The sequence below is a fragment of the Arachis hypogaea genome, chromosome 18, assembly GCF_003086295.3.
Source record: "Arachis hypogaea cultivar Tifrunner chromosome 18, arahy.Tifrunner.gnm2.J5K5, whole genome shotgun sequence".
NCBI classification, from domain to species: domain Eukaryota; kingdom Viridiplantae; phylum Streptophyta; class Magnoliopsida; order Fabales; family Fabaceae; genus Arachis; species Arachis hypogaea.
In genome coordinates this window covers 87711633-87735458 of record NC_092053.1, presented here as the reverse complement: position 1 = coordinate 87735458, position 23826 = coordinate 87711633, and the positions used below count along the sequence as shown (strand labels likewise).

Below are 23826 nucleotides of genomic sequence, written 5' to 3'. Positions count from 1 at the left end.
AGTGGTAAATGGAAGACAGAAGGGATGAGTGTTTATTGGGAATAGAGGATGATTGAGAAGAGAGAAGAGAGTGAGTGGAGGTAGGTGGGGATCCTGTGGGGTCCACAGATCTTGAGGTGTCAAGGCATTTACATCCCTGCACCAATTTAGGCATGTAAAATGCCCTTGCACACAACTCTGGGCGTTCAGCGCCAGGTTGGTGCCCATTTTGGGCGTTCAACGCCCATTTGCTGCCATTTCTGGCGTTGAACGCCAGAACCATGCTTGTTCTGGGCGTTCAGCGCCAGGATGCTCCCATTCTGGGCGTTCAGCGCCAGAACTATGCTCTGTTCTGGCGTTTGAACGCCAGACAGATGCTCCTCCAGGGTGTGATTTTTCTTCTGCTGTTTTTGATTCCGTTTTCAATTTTTATATTTATTTTGTGACTCCACATGATCATGATCCTAAGAAAACATGAAAAACAATAATAATAGAGTTAGATAAATAAATATTGGGTTGCCTCCCAACAAGCGCTTCTTTAATGTCAATAGCTTGACAGTGGGCTCTCATGGAGCCTCACAGATGTGCAGAGCTTTGTTGAAACTCTCCAACACCAAACTTAGAGTTTGGATATGGGAGTTCAACACCAAACATAGAGTTTGGTTGTGGCCTCCCAACACCAAACTTAGAGTTTGACTGTGGGGGCTCTGGTTGACTCTGCTTGGAGAGAAGCTTTTCCTGCTTCCTCTCCATGGTTGCAGAGGAAGATCCTTGAGTTTTGAATACAAGGGAATTCTCATTCCATTGAAGGAATATTTCACCTCTGTCAACATCAATCACAGCTCTTGCTGTGGCCAGGAAAGGTCTTCCTAGGATGATGTATTCATCCTCTTCCTTTCCAGTATCCAGGACTATGAAATCAGTAGGTATGTAAAGGCCCTCAACCTTTACTAATACATCTTCTACTTGTCCATAAGCCTGTTTTCTTGAGCTGTCTGCCATCTCTAGTGAGATTTTAGCAGCTTGCACCCCATAGATTCCCAGTTTCTCTATTACAGAGAGGGGCATGAGGTTTATCCCTGAACCAAGGTCAAACAGAGCTTTAAAGATCATGGTGCCTATGGTACAAGGGATTATGAACTTTCCAGGATCCTGTCTCTTCTGAGGCAATGTCAGTTGATCCAGATCACTTAGTTCATTGATGAACAAGGGAGGTTCAACTTCCCAAGCATCAATGCCAAATAATTTGGCATTCAGCTTCATGATTGCACCAAGAAACTTGGCAGTTTGCTCTTCAGTGACATCCTCATTCTCTTCAGAAGAGGAATACTCATCAGAGCTCATGAAGGGCATAAGGAGGTTCAATGGAATCTCTATGGTCTCTAGATGAGCCTCAGAGTCCTTTGGTTTCCCAGAGGGAAGCTCCTTATTGATCATTGGACGTCCCAGGAGGTCTTCCTCCTTGGGATTCACGTCCTCTCCTCTCCTCACAGGTTCGGCCAGGGCACTTATGTCAATGGCCTTGCACTCTCCTTTTGGGTTCTCTTCTGTATTGCTTGGGAGAGTACTAGGAGGGATTTCAGTGATCCTTTTACTCAGCTGGCCCACTTGTGCTTCCAGATTTCTAATGGAAGACCTTGTTTCATTCATGAAACTTACAGTGGCCTTAGATAGATCAGAGACTAGATTTGCTAAATTAGAAGCATTTTGTTCAGAGTTCTCTGTCTGTTGCTGAGTTGATGATGGAAAAGGCTTGCTATTGCTAAACCTGTTTCTTCCACCATTATTAAAGCCTTGTTGGGGCTTTTGATCCTTCCATGAGAAATTTGGATGATTTCTCCATGTTGAGTTATAGGTGTTTCCATAAGGTTCACCTAAATAATTTACCTCTGCTATTGCAGGGTTCTCAGGATCATAGGCTTCTTCTTCAGAAGATGCCTCTTGAGTACTGTTGGATGCATCTTGCATTCCATGCAGACTCTGAGAAATCATATTGACTTGCTGAGTCAATATTTTGTTCAGAGCCAATATGGCATTCAGAGTATCAACCTCAAGAACTCCCTTCTTCATAGGCGTCCCATTATTCACAGGATTCCTTTCAGAAGTGTACATGAACTGGTTATTAGCAACCATGTCAATGAGTTCTTGAGCTTCTGCAGGCGTTTTCTTTAGGTGAATGGATCCACCTGCAGAAGTGTCCAGTGACATCTTTCATAGCTCAGATAAACCATCATAGAATATATCCAGGATGGTCCATTCTGAAAGCATGTCAGAAGGACACTTTTTGGTCAACTGTTTGTATCTTTCCCAAGCTTCATAGAGGGATTCACCTTCTTTCTGTCTGAAGGTTTGAACATCCGCTCTAAGCTTGCTCAGCTTTTGAGGAGGAAAGTACTTGGCTAAGAAAGCCGTGACCAGCTTATCCCAAGAGTTCAGGCTGTCTTTAGGTTGAGAATCCAACCATAATCTAGCTCTGTCTCTTACAGCAAAAGGGAAAAGCATGAGCCTGTAGACTTCAGGATCTATTCCATTAGTCTTAACAGTATCACATATCTGCAAGAATTCAGTTAAGAACTGAAAAGGATCTTCAGATGGAAGTCCATGAAACTTGCAGTTCTGCTGCATCAGAGAAACTAATTGAGGTTTCAGCTCAAAGTTGTTTGCTCCAATGGCAGGAATAGAGATGCTTCTTCCATGTAAATTGGAATTAGGTGCAGTAAAGTCACCAAGCATCCTCCTTGCATTATTATTATTTTCGGCTGCCATCTCCTCTGCCTGTTCGAAAATTTCTGAAAGATTATCTCTGGATTGTTGTATTTTAGCTTCTCTTAATTTTTTCTTCAGAGTCCTTTCAGGTTCTGGATCTGCTTCCACAAGAATGTTCTTATCCTTGCTCCTGCTCATATGACAAGGAAGAATGGCCAGAAAAATGATAATAATAATAGAGATCCTTTATACCACCGTATAGGGATCCCTTTGTAAGTAGAAGAAGAGGGGGAGATAAAGGATGTGATGTAAAGGAAGAAACACAACTGTGAGGATTGGAATGTGAGATGAGATGTTAGGATATGAATGAATAAATAGAATGAGATGGGGGAGGAATAATTTTCGAAAATTATTTTGAAAAAGAGTTAGTGATTTTTGAAAATTGGTTTTTGAAAATTAGTTAGTATTTTTCGAAAATTTTTTTTTTCAAAAATAAAAAATAAAAATAATTAGTTAATTAAAAAGAAATTTTTGAAAAAGAGGGAAGATATTTTCGAAAATTGAGAGAGAGAGTTAGTTAGGTGGTTTTGAAAAAGTTAAGAAACAAACAAAAAGTTAGTTAGTTAGTTGAAACAAATTTTGAAAAGATAGGAAGTTAGGAAGTTAGAAAAGATATTTTGAAAAGATATTTTTGAAAAAGAAGGAAGATATTTTCGAAAATGAGAGAGAGAGAGTTAGTTAGGAGGTTTTGAAAAAGTTAAGAAACAAACAAAAAGTTAGTTAGTTAGTTGAAACAAATTTTGAAAAGATAAGAAGTTGGGAAGTTAGAGAAGATATTTTGAAATCAAATTTTGAAAAAGATAAGATAAGAAGATATTTTTTTTTTTTTTGAAAAGATATGATAGAAATTAGTTTTTGAAAAATATTTGATTTTTAAAATCACAATTAATGACTTGATTCATAAGAAATCACAAGATATGATTCTAGAACTTAAAGTTTGAATCTTTCTTAACAAGCAAGTAACAAACTTCAAATTTTTGAATCAAAACATTAATTGTTTATGTTATTTTCGAAAATTTAATACAAAAATAAGAAAAAAATTTTTGAAAAATATTTTTGGAATTTTCGAAAATAACTAAGAATTTTGAAAAAGATTTGATTTTTGAAAAAGATTTTGAAAAAGATAAGATTTTCAAATTGAAAATTTGATTTGACTCATAAGAAACAATTTGATTTTAAAAATTTTTGAAAAAGTCAATCCAAATTTTCGAATTTGAGGAGAGAAAAAGGGAAAGATATTTTTTTGATTTTTGAATTTTTATGATGCAAGAGAAAAACACTAAAAGGATGCAATGCATGAAATTTTTAGATCAAAACAATGAATGCATGCATGAATGCTATGAATGTCAAGATGAACACCAAGAACACTATGAAGAACATGATGAACATCAAAAACATATTTTTGAAAAATTTTTAATGCAAAGAAAACATGCAAGACACCAAACTTAGAATTCTTTAATGCTTACGCACTAAGAATTCAAGAATGCATATGATAAACATGAAAAGACACAAAACAAAAAATCATCAAGATCAAATAAGAAGACTTACCAAGAACAACTTGAAGATCATGAAGAACACTATGAATGCATGATATTTTCGAAAAAATGCAAGATGCATATGCAAGTGACACCAAACTTATGATATGACTCAAGACTCAAACAAGAAACACAAAATATTTTTGATTTTTATGATTTTATGATTTTTTTGGATTTTTAACTTATATTTTTCGAAAATTATTTAAAAAAAAAGAAAAATAAGGATTCAAAAAATTTTTTAATATGAATTCCAGGAATCTTATGCTCTAAAGCTCCAATCAAAGGGTCAGGCATGGCTTAATAGCCAGCCAAGCTTTAGTATGTAACTCAGATATGACACGCCTGACATTCCTTGCATTCAACAGCCAATTGGCTAAGAAAGACAAAGAAGCTCTTCTCTTGAGTATAAGGATTGAGACATGGCTTTACAGCCAGCCAGGCTCCAACATGCTCATGAAACACTAGAATTCATTCTTAAAAATTCTGAAGCCATAGAATAATTTATTTTTGAAAACATTTTTATTTATTTTTATTATTTTTTTTTTCGAAAACAGATGAGAAAATTTTGAAAATATTTTTGAAAAATTTTTTTGAAAAGAAAATAAAAAGAAAATTACCTAATCTGAGCAACAAGATGAACCGTCAGTTGTCCAAACTCAAACAATCCCCGGCAACGGCGCCAAAAACTTGGTGCACGAAATTGTGTTGTCCAGGCTCGAACAATCCCGGGTAATGGCTCCAAAGCTTGGTGCTTTGATCTTAATTTATAGTTGACACAACTTCGATACAACTAACCAGCAAGTGCACTGGGTCGTCCAAGTAATACCTTACGTGAGTAAGGGTCGAATCCCACGGAGATTGTTGGTATGAAGCAAGCTATGGTCACCTTGTAAATCTCAGTCAGGCAGATATAAAGTGATAATGGAGTTTTCGAAATTTAATAATAGAATAGGGATAGAGATACTTATGTAATTCATTGGTGAGAATTTCAGATAAGAGAATGGAGATGTTTTTCGTTCCTCTGAACCTCTGCTTTCCTGCTATCTTCATCCAATCAGTCTTACTCCTTTCCATGGCTGGCTTTATGTGATACATCACCACTGTCAATGGCTACTTTCGGTCATCTCTCGGGAAAATGATCCAATGCCCTGTCACGGCACGGCTAATCGTCTGGAGGCATCACCCTTGCCAATGGCTTCATCTTATCCTCTCAGTGAATAATATGCTAACCCACCCTGTCACGGCACGGCTATTCATCTGTCGGTTCTCGATCATGCTGGAATAGGATTTACTATCCTTTTGCGTCTGTCACTAACGCCCTGCAATCGCGAGTTAGGAGCTCGTCACAGTCATTCAATCATTGAATCCTACTCAGAATACCACAGACAAGGTTTAGACCTTCCGGATTCTCTTGAATGCCGCCATCATTCTAGCTTACGCCACGAAGATTCTGGTTAGGAGATCTAAGAGATACTCATTCTAGCTTATTTCATGTAGAACAGAAGTGTTTGTCAGGCACGCGTTCATAAGGGAGAAGGATGATGAGCGTCACACATAATCATCACCTTCATCACGTTCTTGGGTGCGAATGGATATCTTAGAAGCGAAATAAGAAGAATTGAATAGAAAACAGTAGTACTTTGCATTAATCTTTGAGGAACAGCAGAGCTCCACACCTTAATCTATGGAGTGTAGAAACTCTACCATTAAAATTACATAAGTGGAAGGGCCAGGCATGGCCGAGAGGCCAGCCCCTCTGATCTAAGAACCAGGCGTCCAAAGATATCTCATACAATAGTAAGAGGTCCTATTTATAATAAACTAGCTACTAGGGTTTACATGAGTAAGTAATTGATGTACAAATCCACTTCCGGGGCCCACTTGGTGTGTGCTTGGGCTTGGGCTTGAGTGTTACATGTGCAGAGGCCATTTGTGGAGTTGAACGCCAGTTCCTGTGCCAGTTTGGGCGTTCAACTCTGGTTTTGGATCCTTTTCTGGCGCTGGACGCCAGATTTGGGCAGAAGGCTGGCGTTGAACGCCAGTTTACGTCGTCAATTCTTGGCCAAAGTATGGACTATTATATATTGCTGGAAAGCCCTGGATGTCTACTTTCCAACGCAATTGGAAACGCGCCATTTCGAGTTCTGTAGCTCCAGAAAATCCACTTTGAGTGCAGGGAGGTCAGAATCCAACAGCATCAGCAGTCCTTTTTCAACCTCTGAATCTGATTTCTGCTCAAGTCCCTCAATTTCAGTCAGAAAATACCTGAAATCACAGAAAAACACACAAACTCATAGTAAAGTCCAGAAATGTGAATTTAACATAAAAACTAATGAAAACATCCCTAAAAGTAACTAGATCCTACTAAAAACATACTAAAAACAATGTCAAAAAGCGTATAAATTATCCGCTCATCAGCCACTCTAAAACTGCAGAATCACTCATTGTTTCTTTTTTTCTATGAATATAATGCAGCCTTTGTATCACTTATTATTATATATATATAGTAAGCTGATACAAGTTTTAACAATTTCACAATTTCACAAGCACATGGTGTGCACGACAATTTTCCAAACCAAATAATTGGGTGGCACAAGTGTATCATTCTATTCAATACAAATATATAACAGAATGTGTTTCTTTTAACATGCTCTACTCGAAACCTGCCACAAATTCTTTCATTAAAAAATCCAATAATAAGTAAATTCTAGTGTTAATGCACTCAGATCATGTAATATGAAAGATCTAAAACAAATTATTACCAACCTTTGCTCCAAGTAAATAAATAAACAAAAAAAAATATAGGTCATGTATAATCCATCATTTATTCCTCAAAATTATATAATCCGATATAAGTCGAGAAATCATTCCAAATGACTTTAAACATACATCCCCTAGGTATTTCAAACTGCAGAAGCTACCAAGCACAGGACATTTGCTTTTCTAAGAATACATTATTGCATGTAGAACAACACAAAACAGGCAAAACAAAGAGGATTTTATATACGTGTAAATGGTAAGTGTAGGCAAGACCAGCATAGGTGCTCAAACTTCTGGTTGATAACACAAGTGCTTTCTCATAATATGAAATTGCTTCACGGTACATCCTAATCGAATTTAGACAATGCAGGATTAGGACTACAACACTATCACAATGGTATTAACTATTTCTCATTACAAATAAGAAATAACAAACAACAGGATCAGCTTGATGGAAGGATATTTCATCCTTCACTCAAACTTCGAAACTACAGGTTGAAGAAATTGAGAAAAATAGAGTTTTCGGACAGGAAATTATGGGATACCAAAAGCAACTACCAAAATGATAAATTCGCTTCCATATAATAAACTTTCTTTTGGCTAACAATTCCAAAAGGGGACAACAAGAATTCATGTGAAATGACTAGACATTTATCAACTTACTTCAATTTTCTGTATGCATGAGCAAGGTTGACTATAGTTGGCTCCCACATTTCACTTAAAGAGTTTGGTATGAGGACTAATGTTTTTTTCAAACTACCACACTGCTTTCTTATACCTGAATCAGAAGACACAATTATTCATGCATACAGTAAATTAGAAATTATTACAAAAATTAGAATGCAAACACTAAAGAGTAAACATTAAATAATAGCACAGAAGTGAATCAAAACCAAAAATAGAATAGTAATAAATTACTGAATAAATAACAAATTAAATGCAAAAAATAGCAGCAGCTATCAGAACAGAAACCAGTGACAGGTAGTGACCAAAATACCAAATCAATATTCAAATCAAAACAGAAACCAAATCAATTAAACTCACAGAACAAGAGACACTTTAGTTACCTAAACAGAGGTTGAGCCACAATGAAGAGGCAGAGAACTAGTGACACGGCAAGATTCAGAAGCAGCGACGTCCAGAGGGACAACGGCGTGACAGCAGAAGTAGCAAAGCAGAAGCAGAAGCTTCGATGACGGCAGCTCACGGAGATAGGGACGCTCCTCCGCGACGGCGACGACGGTGCTGGCGCGGACTCCACGAACAGCGACGACGAGGGTTCCCTCCCTCCTCGCGTTCGGCCTCTCTCTCCCCTCATGAACTCTGCACGGCTCTGTCTTTCTTCCCTTCGTGACCGGTGGCTCGGTGGCAACATGGCGGTGGCGATGGGCTGAACGGTGACGACGTGACGGCGGCTCCCTCTCTTCCTCTCTTCGTCATCTCTGTATATGTGTGTCGTGTGGTGTGTCACTTGTGTGTTATGTGAGAAGAGGGGCCGCGAGGGGGTGTTTGGGGGCGGCATCTGAGGGTTGTGGGTTGTGTGTGTAATAGAATTAGGGTTAGATAAAAATTAGAGTTAGGTTAGGATTTGATTTAGGAATTTTTGGATTAATTAGAGTAGGATAATTTTAATAAATTACAGTATAGAGTATTAATTTAAAATTTTAATTTAATTTTTTAAAATTATTTTTTAAAAAATATTATTTGTTGTATTAGTTTATTAATTAGCTTTCAATCAAGTATTCTAATTTAAATTATAAGATGATATAATTAATTTTTTTATTCATAAAATTTAAATTATTAAATTACAAAAATATTAATTATTTAAATCAAATCATATATATTTTTATTATTTTATAATTATTAAGCTTTTTAATGTTAATATAGAAAATTATTCCATAATTATAAATTAAATAAAAATTTTAATTTAAATAGTAAAAATTTTATTATTTTTAAATTTAAATTGTAAATAAAAAATATTCAATAATTATAAAGTTTGGTAAATACTTTAATTTATTTCAAATTCAATTTATCAAAACTTACTTTAATTATCTTTAATAAAATAATTTCTGAAATCAAAATATCTAATAAATAAATAAATTAAATTTAACTCATAATAAGATTTTTCCAAAAATTATGGGTCTTACAAGCAACGACCACGGCGCGAAGAAGGGAAAAGCAGCAACAACCCACGCGGCGAGGACAACGGAGACGCAGTGACAACGCACCACGAACTGCTTCCTTCTTTGGCGCACCATAAACTGCGTGAAGCTGATTTTGTGCGACGATGATGGCAAGGCTCTGATGATGAGTGGTGGGTTATGGTGGGTTAGGGACTTAGGGCTAGTAAAGGAGGAAAAACACTAGAGCTCTGTATTTTGTTTTATAAGGAGTTTCTCAAAAATTTGTTCAAGCGTAGAAAAAATGTTAAATTTTAGAGCGAGAATGAAATAAAAAAAAATATTTGTTATAAATTTATTTTCTTTATAAATAGTATTTGTTATTTATTTATAATAATAATTTTTGAGTTTTCTACTAAGTTAATATTTATAGAGAACTATTTTTATATGTATATTTTAATTTGTATAATTATTTAAATATTAAAAAATTATTGCTTAATAAAAAATTTATTGTAATGGTTATAAAACCGTTCTTTAAAACAGTTAAAGAGAACGGTTTTATTTTATTGCTATAACTTAATGAAAAATTAAACTTCAACAGCAACATTATAAAAACTGTTGTCTAAAATCATCAAAGGGAACGGTTTTAAAGTGTAGCAACTTTGGCAACGGTTTTTAAGCGTATCTTTTGTATAATTATTTAAACAACATTAAAAAACCGTTGCTTAAAATCAAATTCTAGTAACGGTTATAAAACCGTTCTTTAAAATAGTCAAAGAGAAAGGTTTTATTTTGTTGCTATAAAATAATGAAAAATGAACTTCAATAGTAACACTGCAAAAAACCGTTGTCTAAAACTATCTAAGAGAACGGTTTTAAGGCGTTGCAGATTTTGGCATTGCTAAAGCCCATATTTGTTGTAGTGAACCCATGGATGGCCATTCCTGAGATCCGGAAAGTCTAAACCTTGTCTGTGGTATTCCGAGTAGGATCTGGGAAGGGATGGCTGTGACGAACTTCAAACTCGCGAGTGCTGGGCGTAGTGACAGACGCCAATCCTATTCCAGCATGATCGAGAACCTCCAGATGATTAGCCATGCCGTGACAGAGCATTTGGACCATTTTCACAGAGAGGATGGGATGTAGTCATTGACAACGGTGATGCCCTTACAGAAAGCTTGCCATAGAAAGGAGTAGGACTGATTGGATGAAGACAGTAGGAAAGTAGAGGTTCAGAGGAATGAAAGCATCTCTATACACTTATCTGAAATTCTCACCAATGATATACATAAGTATTTTTATCTTTATTTTCTGTTTATTTATTATTATTATTCGAAAACTCCATAACCATTTGATATCCGCCTGACTGAGATTTACAAGATGATCGTAGCTTGCTTCATACCAACAATCTCCGTGGGATCGACCCTTACTCACGTAAGGTTTTATTACTTGGACGACCCAGTGCACTTGCTGGTTAGTTGTGCGAAGTTGTGAAGTTATGTTTGGACCATGGTATTGTGCACCAGTTATTGGCACCATTGCCTGGGAGAGAACGAATAACAAATTTTACAACCTCAGAGTAACAATTTCGCATACCAAGTTTTTGGCGCCGTTGCGGGGGATTGTTCGAGTTTGGACAACTGATGGTTCATCGTGTAGCTCAGATTGGGTAATTTTCTTCTTATTTTGTTTTCAAAAAGTTTTCAAAAAAAAATTTTTCAAAAATATTTTCTTCTTTTTTGTTTTTCCCAATTAATATTCAAAAAAAAAAAAAATCTTTTTTAAAATATATTTTTCTTCAGAATTTTTAAGAATGAATTCTAGTGTTTCATGAAGCATGTTGAAGCCTGGCTGGCTGTAAAGCCATGTCTAAATTCTTTTGGACTGAGGCTTCAACTAATCACCTCAACGGATGTAATTTCATGCTGAAGCTTGGCTGGCCATTGGCCATGTCTAGTGTTTTGGACCGGAGCTTTCATTTGAAAGCTTGGCTGGCTAGTGAGCCATGTCTAATTCCTGGACTGAAGCTTTAGACTAAGAGTGCAAGATTCCTGGAATTCATATTAAAAATTTTGGAATCCTTATTTTTCTTTTCACATTAATTTTCGAAAAATCCAAAAAAAATTAGAAAATCATAAAATCAAAAATATTCTTGTGTTTCTTGTTTGAGTCTTGAGTCAATTTTAAGTTTAATGTCAATTGCATGTTTTAAATTTTGCATAAAATTTTCGAAAAATTCATGCATTCATAGTGTTCTTCATGATCTTCAAGTTGTTCTTGGTAAATCTTCTTGTTTGATCTTTGCGTTTTCATGTTTTGTGTCTTTTCTTGTTTTACATGTGCATTTTTGCATTCATAGTGTCTAAGCATCAAAGATTTCTAAGTTTGGTGTCTTGCATGTTTTCTTTGCATAGAAAAATTTTCAAAAATATGTTCTTGATGTTCATCATAATCTTCAAAGTGTTCTTGGTGTTCATCTTGACATTCATAGCATTCTTGCATACATTCATTGTTTTAATCGAAAATTTTCATGCATTGAGTCTTTTTCATGTTTTTCTCTTTCATCATTAAAAATTCAAAAATCAAAAAAATATCTTTCCTTTTTTCACTCATAAATTTTTGAAAATTTGAGTTGACTTTTTTTCAAAACTTTTTAAAATTTAGTTATTTCTTATGAGTCAAATCAAATTTTCAATTTAAAAATCTTATCTTTTTCAAAATCTTTTTCAAAAATCATATCTTTTTCATTTTTCTTATTTATTTTCGAAAATTTTAAAAATATTTTTTAAAAAAAAAAATCTTTTTCTTAATTTTACATCATATTTTCGAAAATATCATCAACAATTAATGTTTTGATTCAAAAATTTCAAGTTTTACTTGCTTGTTAAGAAAGATTCAAACTTTAAGTTCTAGAATCATATCTTATGATTTCTTGTGAGTCAAGTCATTAATTTTGATTTTAAAATTCAAATCTTTTTCGAAAATAATTTTAATCATATCTTTCTATCATATCTTTTTAAATCATATCTTTTTCAAAAATTTGATTTTAAAATATCTTTTCTAACTTCTTATCTTCTTATCTTTTAAAAATTGATTTTCAAAATTTGTTTCAACTAACTAATTAACTTTTTGTTTGTTTCTTATCTCTTTCAAAACTACCTAACTAACTATCCCTCTCTAATTTTCGAAAATACCTCCCTCTTTTTCAAAAATTCTTTTTAATTAATTAATTATTTTAAATTTTAAATTTAATTTTATTCCTCCTTTAATTTTCGAAAATCATTAACTCCTTTTTAAAATTTATTTTCGAAAACTTCTCTCTCTCATCTTATTCTATTTATTTATTCATTTACTAACACTTCTCTTGTTCTCAAATCACTGCCTCTATCCTCACTCTTGTGTTTGGATTATCCATTCTTCTTTACTCTTATTCCCTTTCTTCTTCTACTAACAATAAGGAACCTCTTTACTGTAACATAGAGGATTCCTCTTTTTTTCTTGTTCTCTTCTCTTTCATATGAGCAGGGACAAGGAAAAGAGCATTCTTGTTGAAGCTGATCCAGAACCTGAAAGGACTCTGAAGAGGAAACTAAGAGAAGCTAAAATACAACAATCCAGAGACAACCTTACTGAAATTTTCGAACAAGAAAAGGAGATGGCAGCCGAACCTAACATCAACAATGCAAGGAGGATGCTTGGTGACTTTACTGCACCTAATTCCAATTTACATGGAAGAAGCATCTCCATTCCTACCATTGGAGCAAACAATTTTGAGCTTAAACCTCAATTAGTTTCTCTGATGCAACAAAACTACAAGTTTTATGGACTTCCATCTGAAGATTCCTTTCAGTTCTTAACTGAATTCTTGCAGATCTGTGATACTGTTAAGACTAATGGAGTAGATCCTGAAGTCTATAGGCTCATGCTTTTCCCTTTTGCTGTGAGAGACAGAGCTAGAATATGGTTGGATTCTCAACCTAAAGATAGCCTAAACTCTTGGGATAAGCTGGTCAAGGCTTTCTTAGCCAAGTTCTTTCCTCCTCAAAAGTTGAGTAAGCTTAGAGTGAATGTTCAAACCTTCAGACAAAAAGAAGGTGAATCCAAGTAACTGACCAAAAAGTGTCCTTCTGACATGCTTTCAGAATGGACCATCCTGGATATATTCTATGATGGTCTGTCTGAATTAGCTAAGATGTTATTGGATACTTCTGTAGGTGGATCCATTCACCTAAAAAAAATGCCTGCAGAAGCTCAAGAACTCATTGACATGGTTGCTAACAACCAGTTCATGTACACTTCTGAGAGGAATCCTGTGAGTAATGGGACGCCTCAGAAGAAGGGAGTTCTTGAAATTGATACTCTGAATGCCATATTGGCTCATAATAAAATATTTACTCAGCAAGTCAATATGATTTCTCAGAGTCTGAATGGAATGCAAGCTGCATCCAACAGTACTCAAGAGGCATCTTCTGAAGAAGAAGCTTATGATCCTGAAAACCCTGCAATAGCAGAGGTGAGTTACATGGGTGAACCATATGGAAATACCTATAATCCCTCATGGAAAAATCACCCAAATCTCTCATGGAAGGATCAACAAAAGGCTCAACAAGGCTTTAATAATGGTGGAAGAAACAGGTTTAGCAATAGCAAGCCTTTTCCATCATCCACTCAGCAACAGACAGAGAACTCTGAACAAAATACCTCTAATTTAGCAAACTTAGTCTCTGATCTATCTAAGGCCACTCTGAGTTTCATGAATGAAACAAGGTCATTCATTAGAAATTTGGAGGCATAAGTGGGCCAGCTGAGTAAGAAGATCATTGAAACGCCTCCTAGTGCTCTCCCAAACAATACAGAAGAAAATCCAAAAGGAGAGTGCAAGGCCATTGATATAACCATCATGGCCGAATCCAAGGAGGAAGGGGAGGACGTGAATCCCAAGGAGGAAGACCTCCTGGGACGTCCAGTGATCAATAAGGAGTTTCCTTCTGAGGAACCAAAGGACTCTAAGGCTCATCTAGAGACCATAGAGATTCTATTAAACCTCCTTACGCCCTTCATGAGCTCTGATGAGTATTCCTCTTCTGAAGAGAATGAGGATGTTACTGAAGAGCAAGTTGCCAAGTTCCTTGGTGCAATCATGAAGCTGAATGCCAATTTATTTGGTAATGAGACTTGGGGAGATGAACCTCCCCTGTTCACCAATGAACTAAATGCATTGGATCAACTAAGATTGCCTCAGAAGAAACAGGATCCTGGAAAGTTCCTAATACCTTGTACCATAGGCACCATGACCTCTGAGAAGGCTCTATGTGACCTTGGGTCAGGAATAAACCTCATTCCACTCTCTGTAATGGAGAAACTGGGAATCTTTGAGGTACAAGCTGCTAAAATCTCATTAGAGATGGCAGACAATTCCAGAAAACAGGCTTATGGACAAGTAGAGGACATGTTAGTAAAGGTTGTAGGCCTTTACATCCCTGCTAATTTCATAATCTTAGATACTGGGAAGGATGAGGATGAATCCATCATCCTTGGAAGACCCTTCCTAGCCACAACAAGAGCTGTGATTGATGTTAACAGAGGTGAACTAGTCCTTCAATTGAATGATGACTCCCTTGAGTTTAAAACTCAAGGACATCCTTCTGTAAACATGGAAAAGAGGCACAGTAAGCTTCTCTCAAAACAGAGTCAACCAGAGCCCCCACAGTCAAACTCTAAGTTTGGTGTTGGGAGGCCACAACCAAACTCTAAGTTTGGAGTTGAACTCCCATATCCAAACTCTAAGTTTGGTGTTGGGTAGTCTCAACAATGCTCTGAACATCTGTGAGGCTCCATGAGAGCCCACTGTCAAGCTATTGACATTAAAGAAGCGCTTGTTGGGAGGCAATACAATTTTTATTTATCTAATTTTATTTTTATTTTTATTGTTCTTTCATGTTTCATTAGGTTCATGATCATGTGGAGTCACAAAATAAATAGAAAAATCAAAAACAAAATCTAAAATAGCAGAAGAAAAATCACACCCTAGAGGAAGGACTTACTGGCATTTAAACGCCAGTAAGGAGCATCTGGCTGGCGTTCAACGCCAGAACAGAGCATGGATCTGGCGTTGAACGCCCAAAACAAGCAGCATCCTGGCGTTCAAATGCCAGGAATGCACACTGAGGAAGGCTGGCGCTGAACGCCAGAAACAAGCATAGAACTGGCGTTCAACGCCAGAAACATGCTGCATCTGGGCGCTGAACGCCCAGAACAAGCATCAATTCGGCGTTTAAACGCCAGAGTTGCATGCAAAGGCATTTTACATGCCTAATTGGTACAGGGATGTAAATCCTTGACACCTCAGGATTTGTGGACCCCACAGGATCAACTCAGCAGCTGTGGACCCCACAGGATCTCCACCTACCATCACTCATTCTCTTTCCTCTTCTCATTCATCCTCTCTTCCCAATAAACACTCAACCCCAAAACTCTTCACCAATCAACTCAATCTCTCTTCCCTATTACCCCTTCACCACTCACATCCATCCACTCTTCCCCATAAACCTATCTCATAAACTCTACATACCTTCAAAATTTAAAATCAATTTCCCACCCAAAACCACCCCATATGGCCGAACCTTAACCCCCCTCCCTTCCCTATATAAAGCCCTCCATTCTTCTTCAATTTCACATAACACAACCCTCTCTTCCCCTTCTTGGCCGAAACACATCTCTCTCTCTCTCTCCTCCATTTCTTCTTCTTCTTCATCTATTCTTTCTTTTCTTGCTCGAGGGCGAGCAATATTCTAAGTTTGGTGTGATAAAAGCATAAAGCTTTTTATTTTCCCACCATGGCACCTAAGACCGGAGAATCCTCTAGAAAAGGGAAGGGAAGACAAAAGCTTCCACCTCCGAGTCATGGAAGATGGAAAGATTCATCTCCAAAGCCCATCAAGACCACTACTATGATGTTGTGGCCAAGAAGAAGGTGATCCCCGAGGTCCCTTTCAAACTCAAGAGAAATGAGTATCCGAAAATCCGACATGAAATCCCAAGAAGAGGTTGGGAAGTTCTAACAAAACCCATCCAACAAGTCAAAATTCTAATGGTTCAAGAGTTCTATGCTAATGCATGGATCACTAGGAACCATGATCAAAGTAAGAACCCGAACCCAAAGAATTATCTCACCATGGTTCGGGGGAAATACTTAGATTTTAGTCCGGAGAATGTGAGGTTGGCGTTTAGCTTGCCTATGATGCAAGGAGATGCACGCCCCTACACTAGAAGGGTCAACTTTGATCAAAGGCTGGACCAAGTCCTCATGGACATATGTGTGGAAGGAGCTCAATGGAAGATTAACTCAAAAGGCAAACCGGTTCAACTTAGAAGACTGGACCTCAAGCCTGTGGCTAGAGGATGGTTGGAGTTCATCCAACGCTCCATCATTCCCACTAGCAACCGATCTGAAGTTACTGTGGATTGAGCCATCATGATTCATAGCATCATGATTGGAGAGGAAGTAGAAGTTCATGAAGTCATCTCCCTTGAACTCTACAAAATAGCCGAAAAGGCCTCCCCCTTGGCAAGGCTAGCTTTCCCTCATCTTATTTGCCATCTATGTTACTCAGCTGGAGCTTTCATAGAAGGAGACATTCCCATTGAGGAAGAGAAGCCCATCACTAAGAAAAGGATGGAGCAAACAAGAGAGACCACTCATGGAGCTCAATAAACACGTGAGGAAGCTCATCATCAGGAAATCCCTGAGATACCTCAAGGGATGCACTTCCCTCCACAGAATGTTTGGGAGCAAATCAACACCTCCCTAGGAGAACTAAGTTCCAACATGGGACAACTAAGGGTGGAACATCAAGAGCACTCCATCATACTCCATGAAATTAGAGAAGGTCAAAGAGCTATGAGGGAGGAGCAACAAAGACAAGGAAGAGACATAGAAGAGCTCAAGGACATTATTGGTTCCTCAAGAAGGAAACGCCACCATCACTAAGGTGGACTCATTCCTTGTTCTTAAAATTTTCTGTTTTTCATTTTCTTATGTTAAATGTTTATCTATGTTTGTGTCTTTATTACATGATCATTAGTGTCTAAGTGTCTATGCCTTAAAGTAGTGAATATGAATCCATCACCTCTCTTAAATGAAAAATGCTTTTAATTCAAAAGAACAAGAAGTACATGAGTTTCGAATTTATCCTTGAACTTAGTTTAATTATATTGATGTGGAGACAATACTTTTTGTTTTCTGAATGAATGCTTGAACAGTGCATATGTGATGCACGGAAAACTTGTCTCACAACAAATCTCCCTTCGGCAAGTATACCAAATTGTCGTCATGTAAAACTCACAATAGAGTGAGGTCGAATCTCACAGAGATTAACGGATTAAGCAATCAATGGTTAATTGATTATCCTAGTTAGACGAATCATAATGGAGTGATAAGTAACAAGGAAATGTAAATTGACAGAAAAGTAAAGAAAGCAATAAAGTGCAGAAAAGTAAAATGGCAAGAAAAGTAAATGTAAGAACTAAAAATAAAATGAACATTGGGATCAAGAGATATTGCAATCCTCCGGATCAAGTTCATTCTCATCTCCTCCTCAATCAATGCACTCATTGATCTCCTTGGCAATCTTAAGTGATTGAATTACAATTTCTTGTAATTCAATCTCTCAAATCTTGATCAATAGCCAATTCCTTGGTCAATTGCTCATGAGAAGAGATGAAGTATGGTCACTGATTATACCACATGCATTTCCCAAATCAAGTATTGAGAGGATTATAGTCACATATCCATCCAAACCCAATTTGGTCCAGCATGAGAAAGCATTTCTAGCTTGATCTCTTCATTCCTCTTCCAAGGTTCAGAAGAGATCCAAGTATGAATAGTTTCTTTTCCAAGATCACTACCCAATTGGATGAAGATCGAAAGCATTCAAGTAAAATCAAGAGAAAAGAAAGAAGAAGAAGAATAAGAACTACACTTAATCCATTGAATCACAATAGAGCTCTCTAACCCAATGAAAAGAGTTAGTTGATCATTGCTTTACCAAAATAGAAAAGAAAGAAAGTGCAGAAAAGTAAAGATGAAGATTGAAACTGAAATTGAAACTTCAAAATTCATAAATGAAAATTACAACTAAAATGAAACTACTCCTAAGGAAGAAAAGAAGAGAAAAGGAAGAAGAGTGGTTGAGGGGAGGGGTCCGAAGACCCACTCCCCTTGGAGTGTGCCAATTCACAGAAGTTCGAATTGGTCTTCACTCTCTCCCCCTTCTTTCAATTCTCCAGAATTCCAGAATTCTTTGAATGTAAAAACTAAGGCCTTTATATAGGCTCTCCTAAATTACAAAATGAAAATAAAAGCAAATTACAATAAAATGAAAATTCCTATTCTAGATGCTTCTTGGGGTCTTGATTGGTTGACAATTGTGGGCTTGCTTGCTTGAGCTTTGAAGTGGACTTGAGAGAGAAGTGAGTTAAGTTGAGGCCCAGGTGCTAAAGTTAGTGCTAAAGTTAGCCACACTAACGCTACAAGTGTGGCGTTAGTGCTGAAGTTATTGTGGCTAACGTTGCACTTGCTGCCCAGTTGGTGTTTTTGGGGCTTAAAAGATGCCTCTTGTTTGTGCTCGAATTTTATACCCACTATAGAGTATTATATATCGTTGGAAAGCTCTGAATGTCAGCATTCTAACGCAACTGGAATCACTTCAATTGGACCTTTGTAGCTCAAGTTATGCTCTTTTGAAGTGGACATGGTCGCTGGCATATATGCCAACGTTACTGGAAATGTTGATTGCCAATAATGCTAGCGATTTTCATATTTTTGAAGCTCAAACTTAGTTTCCACCCCATACTATTATATATTGTTGGAAAGCCCTGGATGTCTACTTTCCAATGCTTTTCGAAGCGCATCATTTGGAGCTCTACAACTCGAGTTATACTTCTTGGAAGGTGAAGAGGTCAGTTGGCCAAAATACAGGCTGATACCATGTTCATCATTGCATATTCGGGGCAGGTTTTCTCCCTCAAATTTAGTGTCAACCATGTAGTGCCATATATGCTTGGAAAGCTCTGGAATCCTACTTTCCAATGCCACTGGATTCACTTCATTTGGAGTTTTGTGGCTCAAGTTATGCGTGTTTGAAGAAGGCATGGTCAGGCTGCCAGGTGGGACTTTTGCCCACGTTAACTACCACGTTAACTAAGTTAACATGGGAGTTAACGTGGCTCTTTGTGGCTTGTGTTGGCAACGTTAGTGACAATGTTTGGTGTCACTAACGTTGTCGACAACTTCTTCTTCTTCACGTTAACTTCCACGTTAACTAGGTTAACGTGGGAGTTAACGTGGCTTCTTGGGGATAGTGTATGTTCATCCCAACGTTAGTGACAATGTTTGGTGTCACTAACGTTGTCGACTACTTTGTTTCCTCACGTAAGCTTCCACGTTAACTAGGTTAACGTGGCTTAATGTGACTTGGCCAACGTTAGTGATAATGTTGAATGTCACTAACGTTGGCCTCCCCCTTTCTTCCTAACGTTAGAGGCCACGTTAACTAAGTTATCGTGGCAACTAACGTGCCCACTTATGAGGTTGGTCCAATGTTAGTGATAATGTTAAGTATCACTAACGTTGGCTCCATTTCCTTTCTTCAAAGTTAATGCCACTAACTTTTCTCACTAACGTTGGGGCTTTCCTTCCTTCCACGTTAGTGCCCACGTTAGTGTAACTAACGTAGCTACTAACGTGGCTTCTTCTCTTCTTCTTTTGGCCTGAAATCAATCAAAGAAAGTACATCAAAGTCTTGCTCTTAATCATGGGATCATGCATCATCCAATTTATCATATAATTCATGCAAAATTCTCATGAAATCATTCAAAGTTCACAATGTTTGCTTGAATCAAGATGTAAATGAATATCTACCCAATTCCTAAGAAAATGCATGAAACTACCTTAAAAACAGTAAAAAAAAGGTCGGTGAAACTAACCAAAATGCCCTGGCATCACAACACCAAACTTAAAGCTTGCTTGTCCCTAAGCAAGTACTGGAACAAGAGAATGATGAATGGAATGCCAAGAGAAATGAGTCATTATTGTGGAAGTCATGTCCCTGGTTTTATGGTGGTTTCATGCATAGCAACTTAGGTTCATTCCTGGATTTCATACCTTTATCATGTCCTAGAATACTTACTGTGATTGCATCCATGAGACTTTTATTCATTGATCCTTTTATTGTCATTTCAGGGCTTATTTGTGTTCTTTAAGCTAAGTGCTCTGTAAGGGGGCAACTATTTAAAATAAGCTTTCAGCCAACCCTCCCGAACCAGTTGGTTCAAGGTGCTAGGTGTTGAAGCACCCCTAAGGACTTACTTGCTCAAGTCTCTGCCCCATACATACACACCATAGACATATGGTTTATTTATTTTCTTTTCTTGAGACCTTGGTGTCCAGCACCTCTTTGGGTTACTAAATGCTCTGTAGTGAGTGTTACTCTTGATAGTGGACTTTCAGCTGATAATCCCGGGTTAGTTAACCCAAGTTACCAAGTGATAAAGCACCCCAATGAGCTTATTCATCCAAGTAGATCCCTCACACAGGAGCACCACAGACACATGCTTCAAGATTAAAACCATTGGTGCCTAGCCTTATTGCTTACTTTTTTTTTATTCCACTTTCATTGTTCTTTCCCTCTTTCTTATTTAGCTAGTCTCATGGGGTGTGTCTCAAGCATAGTATTCATGACAGATAGTTGTCTTCCCACCCTTGTGGTTGAACCAACTTAGCTAACTTATGACCACACCACAAATTCATGAACTCATTCCATAGTATGAACTCTACTCTGGTCTTTTGAAAACACTCATTCTCCTATCATTTGATTCAAAAGGGACAAGCATACAAGTAAGCAAAGTAAGGATGCAATAATGACATTCAGACTAGAAAACACAGCCTTAATCAATAAAAAGTTTAAAAGACAGAATTGACATGCTTATTTACAAGGAACAAGCACACATACATACAAAGAACTTAGAAGACAATCATGCAATTGAATGTACTGGAAATAAGTAAGAGAAAAAAGAAACTTTACCACCTTGTAGTTCATCTTTATTGTTGTTGCCCTTCTTCTCCTACTTTTTTCCCTTCCCACACCAATTTAGACTAATTGCTTGTCTTCAAGCAGCAAATAAAACAGTGGTGGTGGGGTCTATGATGGGTCATGAACGTCTTACATACTGAAATGTAAGTGATGTATGTGGTTAAGCAAGCAAAAATTAAGGATAACACTGCAAGCCTAAGAAGCAAAGGCATTATGATTATACAAACAAGTGGTGTTGCTGGATACATTGCATAGAAAAATAAGTGGCACACCAAACTTAGTGTGACACTTTCTCTTAGAATGGATGCAAGTATCCAGAAAGATTAAAAACAGATTGTTGCAGGGCAACACCAAACTTAGAATGTGATCATATGCCAATTTTATTTGGAAACAAGCTAAGTAAAGAACAAAATCACCAAGAGCCAAAGCTGTCACGAACAGGGGCTTCTTGGTGAGGCATTAACACAAACAGTTAGAGAGCATTGAAAATAAAGAACTAAAGCAATTACATGAATAAAGCAAAACAAAAGAAAATGTCTAATCTAGGTAATCAACCAACCGGTAGTTTGTTAATCACAACTAATCCCCGGCAACGGCGCCATAAACTTGATGCACGGAAAACTTGTCTCACAACAAATCTCCCTTTGGCAAGTATACCGAATTGTCGTCAAGTAAAACTCACAATAGAGTGAGGTCGAATCCCACATAGATTAACGGATTAAGCAATCAATGGTTAATTGATTATCCTAGTTAGATGAATCATAATGGAGTGATAAGTAACAAGGAAATGTAAATTGACAGAAAAGTAAAGAAAGCAATAAAGTGCAGAAAAGTAAAATGGCAAGAAAAGTAAATGTAAGAACTAAAAATAAAATGAACATTGGGATCAAGAGATATTGCAATCCTCCAGATCAAGTTCATTCTCATCTCCTCCTCGATCAATGCACTCATTGATCTCCTTGGCAATCTTAAGTGATTGAATTACAATTTCTTGTAATTCAATCTCTCAAATCTTGATCAATAGCCAATTCCTTGGTCAATTGCTCATGAGAAGAGATGAAGTATGGTCACTGATTATACCACATGCATTTCCCAAATCAAGTAATGAGAGGATTATAGTCACATATCCATCCAAACCCAATTTGGTCCAGCATGAGAAAGCATTTCTAGCTTGATCTCTTCATTCCTCTTCCAAGGTTCAGAAGAGATCCAAGTATGAATAGTTTCTTTTCCAAGATCATTACCCAATTGGATGAAGATCGAAAGCTTTCAAGTAAAATCAAGAGAAAAGAAAGAAGAAGAAGAATAAGAACTACACTTAATCCATTGAATCACAATAGAGCTCTCTAACCCAATGAAAAGAGTTAGTTGATCATTGCTCTACCAAAATAGAAAAGAAAGAAAGTGCAGAAAAGTAAAGATAAAGATTGAAATTGAAATTGAAACTTCAAAATTCATAAATGAAAATTACAACTAAAATGAAACTACTCCTAAGGAAGAAAAGAAGAGAAAAGGAAGAAGAGTGATTGAGGGGAGGGGTTCGAAGACCCACTCCCCTTGGAGTGTGCCAATTCACAGAAGTTTGAATTGGTCTTCACTCTCTCTCCCTTCCTTCAATTCTCCAGAATTTCAGAATTCTTTGAATGTAAAAACTAAGGCCTTTATATAGGCTCTCCTAAATTACAAAATGAAAATAAAAGCAAAATACAATAAAATGAAAATTCCTATTCTAGATGCTTCTTGTGGTCTTGATTGGTTGACAATTGTGGGCTTGCTTGCTTGAGCTTTGAAGTGGACTTGAGAGAGAAGTGAGTTAAGTTGAGGTCCAGGTGCTAAAGTTAGTGCTAAAGTTAGCCACACTAACGCTACAAGTGTGGCGTTAGTGCTGAAGTTATTGTGGCTAACGTTGCACTTGCTGCCCAGTTGGTGTTTTTGGGGCTTAAAAGATGCCTCTTTTTTGTGCTCGAATTTCATGCCCACTATAGAGTATTATATATGGTTGGAAAGCTCTGAATGTCAGCTTTCTAACGCAACTAGAATCACCTCAATTGGACCTCTGTAGCTCAAGTTATGCTCCTTTGAAGTGGACATGGTCGCTGGCATATATGCCAACGTTACTGGAAATGTTGATTGCCAATAATGCTAGAGATTTTCATATTTCTGAAGCTCAAACTTAGTGTCCACCCCATACTATTATATATTTTTGAAAAGGCCTGGATGTCTACTTTCCAATGCTTTTTGAAGCGCATCATTTGGAGCTCTACAACTCGAGTTATACTTCTTGGAAGGTGTAGAGGTCAGTTGGCCAAAATACAGGCTGATACCATGTTTATCATTGCACTTTTGGGGCAGGTTTTCTCCCTCATATTTAGTGTCAACCATGGAGTGCCATATATGCTTGGAAAGCTCTGGAATCCTACCTTCTAATGCTACTGGAATCATCTCATTTGGAGCTTTGTGGCTCAAGTTATGCGTGTTTGAAGAAGGCATGGTCAGGCTGCCAGGTGGGACTTTTGCCCACGTTAACTACCACGTTAACTAAGTTAACGTGGGAGTTAACGTGGCTCTTTGTGG

At 37.1% G+C, this 23826-nt stretch overlaps 1 non-coding gene across 1 annotated transcript; it reads left to right on the top strand.

Annotated features, from left to right (window-relative positions):
* Nucleotides 1–2241: 2241 nt before the first annotated feature.
* On the top strand, nucleotides 2242–2349 carry LOC112774239 (small nucleolar RNA R71). Its single transcript, XR_003188737.1, has one exon. It is a non-coding gene; the product is annotated as a small nucleolar RNA R71 (small nucleolar RNA).
* The last annotated feature ends 21477 nt before the right edge of the window (nucleotides 2350–23826 follow it).